This window comes from Bos indicus, chromosome 6, assembly GCF_029378745.1.
Source record: "Bos indicus isolate NIAB-ARS_2022 breed Sahiwal x Tharparkar chromosome 6, NIAB-ARS_B.indTharparkar_mat_pri_1.0, whole genome shotgun sequence".
In the NCBI taxonomy this organism is placed as follows: Eukaryota; Metazoa; Chordata; class Mammalia; order Artiodactyla; family Bovidae; genus Bos; species Bos indicus.
Genome location: NC_091765.1, coordinates 72,714,298 through 72,723,503, shown reverse-complemented (window position 1 = coordinate 72,723,503; position 9,206 = coordinate 72,714,298). Strand labels below are relative to the sequence as shown.

Below are 9,206 nucleotides of genomic sequence, written 5' to 3'. Positions count from 1 at the left end.
GCTGAGGGTCCCTCCTCTCCACCCACCCACACCTGACTCTGTCTTCTTGGAGGACAGAAGATTAAGATAGAAAGGGCTTCGAAGAGATCATTTAGTTGGACTCCCTCCTCACACAGGGCTGAGGCAGGGGAGGAGCTGAGAGCTGGCAATACGGCCAGCCCAGGAGTCCATGGGCGCCTCTGGGGTGGAGAGGAGGAGGCAGGAGGAAGAAGGTCTGTAGCTTCTGATCAAAACTCTCCTCTCCCTTCTGCTGATCTGTAATTTTAGCCTGAATTATTTTCAACCCTTTTTCCTCCACTATATAAAACATGCAAATCTCTCTGTTTTGTTTTGTCTTAAAACATCATATTTTTGTTAGCTCTGTCCTTTCTTCTTCCTCTCTGTTCCCAACTCAAATCATTCACAGAAGTCAAGTGTCTTAAATAGATGGAGCTCAGAGCTGGGGGGGACCGGGGGGAGGAGGAGGGGCCACTCTTCCTCTCCTTCTTGGGGCTCTGCAAGTTGCTGTTAGAAGAGGCTGCAGCATGGGCTCTGGGGTGCGTGGACTTCAGTAGTTGTGGCACATCGGCTCAATAGCTGTGGCTCATGGGCTCACCGCAACTAGAGAAAAGGCCCAGCAGCAACCAAGACCCAGCACAACCATCAATAAATAAATAGACTTATTTATTTAAAAAAAGAGAAATGGCTGTAAAGATCATCCCACGCAGTGGTCAGGAATGTGGACTATGCCTGGGTTGGACACCCAGTCAAGCAAGTTTTTACCTAAGGGTTTTGTTTTTCTTTACTCCAGTCTCCACCGCCTGTTTTCTAAAAGCACAGGGCCCATCCCTGAAATTTCAGTAGTGGGTGTGGGGACTCTTTCCTCACCCCATGTGTTAGGGGATTACGAGCAGGCTGAGGTGGCCCCAAACCTGCAACATCTTCCCATTATTCATGAACCAGGAAGCCTCTCCAGTGAGGCTCCACCCTGAGAAAGTCACCATGCTGCTTCTCTTGCAGCTCATGTCAGAGATGGTAGGTCCTCATGTTGAGGGAGGCAGGGGTGAAGCAAGGCATCTGGGCTGAAGAGATGCCCGCCTCCATCCTCATTCCACAGACAGGGTGATGTTCCTCATTACCAAGGGCCTTTTCTTCCTCTGATCATTAGCTGAATGGAACTTCAAAGGAAAACAAGGCCCCTTCCCTCCCCATTCATTAGACTCTGGATGAAACTAAATGGAATGAGAAGAAAAGGCAGCACGGGCCATACCAGAGGGAACAGCCTTACCCAGGCCACTTTGTTAAGGGGTGCTGCTTACAGGTGGCAGCATTCTCACCCCCAGTCATCCGCTGACTCAGAACTCTGTACGGACAACAGATGGATTAGGTAAGATGATGGATTCCACACTGACGATGGAATACCTATGGTTCACCGAGAAAATGACCTAATCACTACTAGGTATACAACAAACTACAACGAATAGAGTGTGATTATGTTGTAACCGCCAGCCCCACTTCACCAGGGAAACTGTGACACCCACTGATGGGAGCAGCCAAGCGAGACACCTCCTACCCAGGCCAACTGGCATCCTTTTCTGGATCCAGGTTCTCTGTCGTCTGCAGATCCTTTTCTGCCTCCCACGCTGTTCTGTTCTGCACCCCGGACAGGCTGGACCAGGAAGGGCGTGCAGGAGTCAGAACTTCCACATCATCTATAGAGAATTCTCAGTCTCTCTGTCTACAAGTTCATACCTTGAGGGCAGAACTTCCAACAAGTATGCTTCTGTATTTTAGTTACCTCCTCTTCCCCATCTGCTTCTGTACAAGTCCGATTTTGGCCTTTGGGAAGTTTGTATCCTTCACAGTGAATTTTCTTAAACGCTTTTGATAGTTTCCTGACTCCCAGGGAATAACTTCTCTCTCTGCACTATTGCTCAGTTGCATGTGCTCCCCATTCATACAGGGATGCACCCAGTGATGTCTAGCTTTGGACAGGAAGACAATGGCTATTCAGATATCACTGTCTTCTATGCGACTCTACCAAACACCTTTGTTTGTTGTAGTACTTGGGGGTTTTAGGCTCAAATACTTTATGCCCACCATGTGTGGGTTCCACAAAGAAGACCAAGGAAAATCTGGGGTCCTGTTTTAAGTATTAGCAGTAGCTACTAATTGTTGATTATATACCATGTTCTAGGCACTATGCTGTAATTTACCTGTATTATATCTGGTCTTTATGGCGAACCTGTGAGATAAGCATCATTATTCCCATTTTACAGCTGAGGAAACTAAGTCTGAGAGAAGTTACACAACTTTCTGTGGGTCACATGGATGGAAAGTGGCAGAGATGGAGCTTAAATCCAAGTCTGTATGATTCAGGAGCCCATACTCTTTCCTTTCTACCATTTTTCCAGTAGCTCGGCAAAAACACCTTTTTTTTTTTTTTTTACCAATTCCTGGACATTGTTCCTTCCTTGTAAAGCATAACAACTAGCTCACTTCATCCTTTATCCTAATTCTCTCTCTTTTGTTTTTTCTTCTGCTAAGACAGCAAAAGAGATGATTTATTGTACATGTTACATTCAGCCACAACGGGGAAGAGAACTAGCCCAGAATGTCACAGGTCCAGGGCAAAGGAGCAAAAGGGACAGCTTCCATGTGAACAAGGTGAGTCTCCCAGAGGTGGTCGAGGGGATCAGAACGGCCATAGACATTCCAGATCCACTGAGACAAGTTCTAGATAGTAGGCAATTCAGCAATTCGTGCCAGCGGTCCTGGCCTCTGGCTTCTCTTGTTTCTGCTTTGGTGGCTTCCATGGTGTACAAGTTTACTTGGACCTCTGCCTCATCTTTCTCCTTTTGCGCTTTAGCCTGCACTTTCACTTCTTTCCTCCACTTCGTTCTGCTGTTTCTCAGAAGATGGCACTGAGGCTGAGAGCCATCCTAATTCTCTTGATGGTGACAACAGATAATTCCAGAAGCTCACCGCAGGGAAGAGGTCTAGAACAGCAAAGCAAGGGAAAGTAATTACCCATCTGCAGGTGTTAATTTGAAGTGTGTTAACCACCAGGAGAAAAAAAAACACATGTGCGAATTACTGTATCAACCATATATTTCTAATTCACACATCCCAGGCAAAAGCTGAAGCTCTCAGGCAGAGGCAGATGCCAACATGTGGGATTATGTTGTTCACCAAAAAATAATAAACAAGAGGAGGAACAGGAAACTGAGCCTTAAACCCCCATACCTTGTTTTGCAATCCTTTCTATAATTAGTTGCATTATTGGACTTGATGTTTCTAAGAAGTCAACAGCTCTATCAGCCCCATTTGATATAGGAGAAGATGAGAGGCTAACAGATTGCATGCTATTCCTTGGATATGCAGAAAATCAGTGGTCATATAAAGACCTAGGATCTAAATCTATAGAAAAAAAACCACTGTGGTCAGCTACTTCCCTTAATTATGGGTTGATGAAATCGTTTTAATTCTGCTGAGAGTGAAAGCAAGATTTTCTCATTTAAAACAGGTGCGTGCACGCATGCTAAGTTGCTTCAGTTCAGTTCAGTTCAGTTCAGCCGCTCAGTCATGTCCGACTCTTTGCGACCCCATGAATCGCAGCACGCCAGGCCTCCCTGTTCATCACCAACTCCCGGAGTTCACTCAGACTCACATCCATCGAGTCAGTGATGCCATCCAGCCATCTCATTCTCTGTCGTCCCCTTCTCCTCCTGCCCCCAGTCCCTCCCAGCAACAGAGTCTTTTCCAATGAGTTAACTCTTCGCATGAGGTGGCCAAAGTACTGGAGTTTCAGCTTTAGCATCATTCCTTCCAAAGAAATCCCAGGGCTGATCTCCTTCAGAATGGACTGGTTGGATCTCCTTGCAGTCCAAGGGACTCTCAAGAGTCTTCTCCAACAACACAGTTCAAAAGTTCAATTCAATTCAAAACTTCACAGTTCAATTCTTCGGCGCTCAGCCTTCTTCACAGTCTGACTCTCACATCCATACATGACCACAGGAAAAACCATAGCCTTGACTAGATGAACCTTTGTTGGCAAAGTAATGTCTCTGCTTTTGAATATGCTATCTAGGTTGGTCATAACTTTCCTTCCAAGGAGTAAGCGTCTTCTAATTTCATGGCTGCAGTCACCAGTTGTGTCTAACTCTTTGCAAACCTATGGACTGTAGCCCGACAGGCTCCTCTGTCCGTGGGGATTCTCCAGGCAAGAATACTGAAGTGGGTTGCCATGCCCTCCTCCAGGGGATCTTTCTGACCAGGAATGGAACCTGCATCTCTTATGTCTCCTGCATTGGCAGGCGGGTTCTTTACCACTAGCACCACCTGGGAAGCCCCCACTTAAAACACACCCACGCAAATTGAAAATCCAATTTTTGAGTCCTGGATGGTTCCTAAGCACTAAAGCCGTTGAGGCTGTCATACTTCAAAGGACCCCTTAGATAGACAGAACTGTTGGTAGCACTTCTGTACTACCTGTCTGTTCACTGGACCCTGATTTTGTTTAGATAACAGGGAAACTTGTCTGAGGAATATGGAACCTTTCCTCCGGGTTCATGAGATAAATTTTGATCAGTGTGATTCATTTCCTCCCTGCAGATGATGGATTTAGCCAATGTGGTATTCATGTGGTCCACTTCTCAGCAAGAAGACATAACTGGAAATTTGCTGATGGTTTCTGGATAGATTTTTCTCTCTGACAAAGAGAGATACTAAGGAGAAAGCCCACATCACCTCCTACCTGTCTTGTTGTTTAGTTGCTAAGTCATATCAGACTCTCTGCAACCCCATGGATTGCAGCACGCCAGGCTTCCCTGTCCTTCAGATCTTCCAGAGTTTGCTCAAACTCATGTCCATTAAGTCAGTGATGCTATCCAACCATCTCATCCTCTGTTTCCTCCTCCTGCCCTCAGTCTTTCCCAGCATCAGGGTCTTTTCCAGTGAGGCAGCTCTTCACATCAGGTGGCTAAAGTAGTGGAGCTTCAGCTTCATCTAAGGATGAAATGTGCCAAACTACTGCAGCAACCTGGCCACCATGAGAGGTGGTAACACTGCCACTCTGAAGGCTACAGAATGAAAAATAGAAAAAGTCTGGGTCTTGAGGACCTCATTGCACCACTGGACAAACTGAAACCACATACCTGCAGAGTTCTTAATTGATGTAAAACTGCTCTATGGTTTCAGCCACTTTTAGTTTCATCCCCATGATACACTGGATAACGAGAAACAGCTTGTAACCAGTGCATTTATACAAGAGCGAAAAAAATGTGTCTGGAGCAAGATAAGACTCTGCTGATGTCAGACTCTATCTCTTGGGATGCACAGCCTTCAGAGGAATTTAGAAACTGAACAAGTAGCATATATTTATTGAGCAAGCACCTGCTTTGTTCCGTACACTGTGCTGGGTGCTGGGTTTACAGGACTGGACAAGTAGGCAAGGTCATTAAGTCAAGGAAATCACATTCTGGGAGACTAATGATAAACAAGTAAACAAATAAGAATAGGCGAAAACATTCTTAGGCAACTTTCAAAATATTGCTTCAAATCAATCCTGAGTATCATCAGACACTGGAACCAGAGGTAGGGATTCAAATTCTACCTCTACCACTTGCTGTGACCTTGGGAAAGTCATTTGATTTTTTCTGAGTATCAGTTCCCTTATCTGTGAAATGATGATATTAAAAAAACTAACTCATAGAATTGTGAGGATTAAATAAGCAAGCAAACTCTCTATAAACCATTTTGCCCAGGTGCTGGCGCGTAGTCAGTTTCTCTAGATCCTAGATGATGACGATGATCATATTCATTGTCACAAGAATTTGTGCCAGGCACTGTGGGTGTCAAAAGATGAACAAGACATAGACCCTGTATTCAAGAAGCCTGGGAGGCGAGAATCCAGATTTGGCCACAGAACAGTCAGAAGTTAGGCAATGAATTAGGAGAAACAAAAGAATTCCTCTGGTAACCAGGGATGGGGTGGGCTAGGCTCCGTCTCCGCTTTTCTCCCACACATGTTTTATGACCATTATCCCCTTTTCCAAGAGAGAAAGAAATATTCTGAATGATTGCTGCTCTTCTTTCACCTATAGCCGCTGTTCCCAAGAGAATCAAGTGGGCCTTTTCTTTCTCCAGTGAAGTGAAAAATATAGGTTGTGTTTATCTGGATGGTACTTACCAGTATGGGCTACGTACCAGCAAATATACACAGATGCTCTCATAAATGATCTCACCAAACCCTGTCTCCCTTCATCCTCTTAAAATCAAACCCACTTAATGTGTTTAGTGTCATGCAGTTGACTATTAACTCCTGTATCTAGCTGTCAAATCCAGATAAACACTGACTACCTGGGTCCCCACACCCACACACATACCCTCACCCTTAGGAAGCTTTCCTCTGATGGCCACACAAATCACTGAACATGCACCGGAGAGTGCATCTTCCCACAGCCTTGCTCACACACTGGTTATTTATTTGAGCTCTCATGGGGAATCCTGCAACTCTCAGCTAGGAATTTCATTAACAAAGGGAGAGGAGGGACAACTGAGAGGACAGTCTAGATGCAGAGGGAAAGAAATTAAAATCTCTTTCAAAGGAGACCTCACATTGTATCATCCTAGCCTGATCCTCCCTTATAACTTATTTGTACATTCTGTGCCCGAAGAAAAAAAAAAAAAAAAAACTTTTCATTGATTGGGCTATTGCCCAGGCTTTTAGTTTGTCATCCTGTCCACGGAGCTGCAAAATCAACCTCAAGCCTATGCTTTGAAATGAGGCAACATTTAACTGGAAGTCCATTCAAAATAAGGAGCTCAGGCCAAGGGTCCAGGGTCCTGCATTTCTTCCTTTTTCTCTCAGCTGCACCTCTCTCATCCGATCTTGGTGAAGAGTTCTCCTTTGCCAAGAAAGAGATCAGGGATAAGAAGGCAGTGCCGAGAAAGTTCCACGAGACTCTCAGAAGTCACCGCCTGAATACCAAACCTGAATTACCAGGAGAGATGGAACGCTCGGCTGTTCTCCTCCTGCCCACGCTGCAGGTTTTTCAGGTCCCTGCTTGAGCGTGCACTCACGGGCGTAAATAAACGTGCTATCCACAGCCTGCGTCAGCCAACCCAGCTATTTAAGCAGGCTGGCATCAGCTAACTCAGCATCCAAATCCAGCGCTTGCCTTTGCCGCTTCCACGTAAGTAACTTTCAGAGGTTTGCCTTTTCAGGCAGAGGAATGAACTTGTGTAGAGACTGGACTGAAATGCTGTTGTGACCCTGTTTGCTATTCTGATAGGAAAAGGTAGAGACAAAAGGGAGAATTAAAGAGCCGGCCCCAAGCAGGGAGCCAGAGAACGATGAGGGGTGTGAGGCATCAGATGTTGGCAACCCTGCCTGGGGGTGGAGGGGCATTTGGAGCCAGGGGGAGTCTGTGTTGACCTTTTGACTAGCAGGTGAGATGTTTTTATATCTGTCCTATCTCTGAAAGACACAGTGAAAGCAGCGCTTGTAGGACTGTGCTCAGTGCATATGAATTTCTATCCTTTAGAAGTCAATATTGCTATTCTACACCTTAGTCTAAAATCAGATATAGTATTGTTTAAAAATATTTTTTGACCCAAAAGGAGTCAAAATTTCCAAAAGGGAAGGTGTCTCTGGGTTGATTAGAGGTGGCTCCGCTGAGAGTCTGCAATGCTATTTGTTGTTACTTCTGGTTCTCATAATCCTTATCAGTTATAACAATGAAAACATTGATCTTGTTTAAGATGAAAATAAACATGCTCTGGGGCTTTGCAGAAATGTAACTTTGTGATATTTGAGCACCAGGTATCTAGGCAGATTGTTAAGTAAAGTGAAATAAGAATTAAAAGGCACAACATACCACAAAGCTTAGGTGAGAAGATCTTAGACAAGGAATGCAAAAAAATTCCCATGAGGTAGCATTGACAGTCAACAGGGCCCTGGAGTGTATTTAGTTCAGTAGGGTTAAGAATAACCAGAGTCCAGAAAACAAAATACAGGTACTTGGGATTAAGGAAGGAAAAAGTAGGGGGAGCAGATAGTAGGGGGTATATAATTAGACATCATATTCATAAATGCATAGGACTAGAATAAGGAATGAAACATGATGTGACTTCCATGTGTGTGTGTTAGTAGCTCAGTTGTGTCCAACTCTGTGCGACCCCATGGACTGTAGCCCACCAGACTCCTCTGTCTATGGAATTCTCCAGGCAAGAATACTGTAGTGGGTTGCCACTCTCTTCTCCAGGGGATCTTCCCAACCCAGGGATCAAACCTGGAATTCCATAGTTCCTCCTTTTGGATCAAGAGTCTGGTGATGAAGAATCTGGGGAAATCCAAGAGCTTTTTCCATGTAGTTCCCCTGCCCTCTGCCCCCAGTACTCATCTGGATGCCCATTTTCTGGATCCCTAGCAGTCTATGTGGAGAAGGCAATGGCACCCCACTCCAGTACTCTTGCCTGGAAAATCCATGGACAGAGGAGCCTGGTAGGCTGCAGTCCATGGGGTTGCTGTGGGTCGGACACGACTGAGCGACTTCACTTTCACTTTTCACTTTCCTGCATTGGAGAAGGAAATGGCAACCCACTCCAGTGTTCTTGCCTGGAGAATCCCAGGGACGGGGAAGCCTGGTGGGCTGCCATCTCTGGGGTCGCACAGAGTTGGACATGACTGAAGTGACTTAGCAGCAGCAGCAGCAGTCCATGACCCTAAATAAAGACTCAGATTTAAGAAAGTGCATAATTTTTTAACTGAGCTGAAGCTGCTGACTAGGAACCTACAGAGAGGTAGTGGGGAGTCAAGACCCTTAACATAGCAGGCACTTCTTGCCACCAAACCGAAGCTCAGTTGTAAGGTCATAAAGGTCTGATTTCCATCGAGCAAATAATGATTAAGGGGCTTCTCTGAGCAAAGGTTAGTTGGGGGCCAAGAGGAAGAGAAAAGAAATATAAGGTGGCTTCTATTCTTAAAGAGTTTGAAATCTCAAATACAAGGATATAAGAAGCTAGCAAAAAATTAGTACAGACTGCATTGCACAAAATGATAAAATATGCAAACTACTCTATAGGAACAGCAAGCAGCTCAGTGGTTACCTGAGACAGGGGAGCTGGAAAGACAGTTACGCAGATTAGGAGGGTTTGGGGGTGATGGGTGTGTTCACTATCATGATTAGGCAACCATTTCTCACTTGTGAAAACTGATCAGATCA

The 9,206-nt window shown here is 45.2% G+C and overlaps 1 protein-coding gene across 2 annotated transcripts in view; it reads left to right on the top strand.

Moving 5' to 3' along the window:
• Positions 1 to 6,829: 6,829 nt before the first annotated feature.
• The window catches only part of HOPX (HOP homeobox), a 31,994-nt gene continuing 29,617 nt past the window's right edge, over positions 6,830 to 9,206 (top strand). Inside the window, exon 1 of one of the 2 annotated variants that reach the window (XM_070791484.1) lies at positions 6,830 to 7,175. The gene's annotated coding sequence lies outside the window, so the exon portion shown is untranslated. The remainder of the gene's footprint in view (positions 7,176 to 9,206) is intronic. The other variant, XM_019962807.2, reaches the window with a different exon arrangement.